Here is a 1487-nt window from a genome sequence, read left to right as displayed (position 1 = left end):
CTTAACATTTTTACACCTATTTGAGGTCAACGGAACAGTATCGATCGTCTACATCTTAACATTTTTACACCTATTTGAGGTCAATGAAACAGTATTGACCGTCTACATCTTAACATTTTTACACCTATTTGAGGTCAACGGAACAGTACTGACCATCTACATCTTAACATTGTTACTCTTATATGAGGTCAACGGAACAATATTGACCGTCTACATCTTAACATTTTTACACCTATTTGAGGTCAACGGAACAGTACTGACCATCTACATCTTAACATTTTTACACCTATTTGAGGTCAACGGAACAGTACTGACCATCTACATCTTAACATTGTTACTCTTATTTGAGGTCAACGGAACAATATTGACCGTCTACATCTTAACATTGTTACTCTTATTTGAGGTCAACGGAACAGTACTGACCATCTACATCTTAACATTTTTACACCTATTTGAGGTCAACGGAACAGTACTGACCGTGTTCAAATTATTATAAGGCCTGAGGAAAAATACGTTTTAGAGTCTTTGATATCAGAATTATGTTAGATTCGTCATATACAAGATTTCTCTCAAATGTCCTGAATTATATAAAAGGTTTACTGGTTATCCGATCCAGATATTCACAGTACTTCAAACTAACTAGAACAAAAGAATCCTTATCAAAATGTTGAGCGAGAGATCTAACTTAGAAGTGCCTGAAGCAAAGTTCTTTCGCCCACACAATAAGAAATTCTTTATACACCGTGTGATATATTGGCCTTATTCCTTCATTGCTTTTAAAATACCTGGAATCATCCCTTTTGACGAGGGACTGCAGATAAAGGAGTCCGAAGAAGAGTTGCAAGTCGTTTTGTTGTCAAGATATTCATATTATTAGTGTCTGAAATGTTTTAAGTCGATAAGATAATGGTCTTCAGTAAGAGAATTACTCGAAAATCCGTTTATAATACACTGTTCCATAGCTTATTCTTTTGGGTGATCTCAAGGGAAATATCACGGTAATTATTATTAAACATCAAGACACTGGCCCACTCTATCGGCGAAAACGTCAGACAACAAAAAACTGTTTATTTATTTATTTATTGTATATTTGTCTTCTTTTGGAAAATACTGAATAGAATACTTTTTCCATCAGGGAGCTTGTACTTGTCAGGAGTTTAGCAACAGAATTAACTAGTATGTCCTGTCATTTATTAATAATAACCTCCGCCATGATTTAGGACCGTAGGATATCAGATAAGAAAACACGTATTGTGGTAGCGTAACTTTCAGGCATTTATATAAAAATATTCGAAACGAAGTCATTAGAAGCAACTTATTTTTCACATTTGAAATGTGTATGTATGTAACTAATTTTTTTTCGAATCCAAGAAAGAAACCTATGGTTTAGGGTTTGTTTCTAGCTAGTTTTAGTACTATTTATTATTCACTCTTTCTTACGGTGAATAAAATACGAAATGCTAGTAAACAAAACACAAACCTAACCA

This window comes from Limulus polyphemus, unplaced genomic scaffold, assembly GCF_000517525.1.
Source record: "Limulus polyphemus unplaced genomic scaffold, Limulus_polyphemus-2.1.2 Scaffold5518, whole genome shotgun sequence".
NCBI lineage: Eukaryota > Metazoa > Arthropoda > Merostomata > Xiphosura > Limulidae > Limulus > Limulus polyphemus.
The sequence above is the reverse complement of the archived record's forward strand: the minus strand, read 5'-3'. Positions refer to the sequence as shown.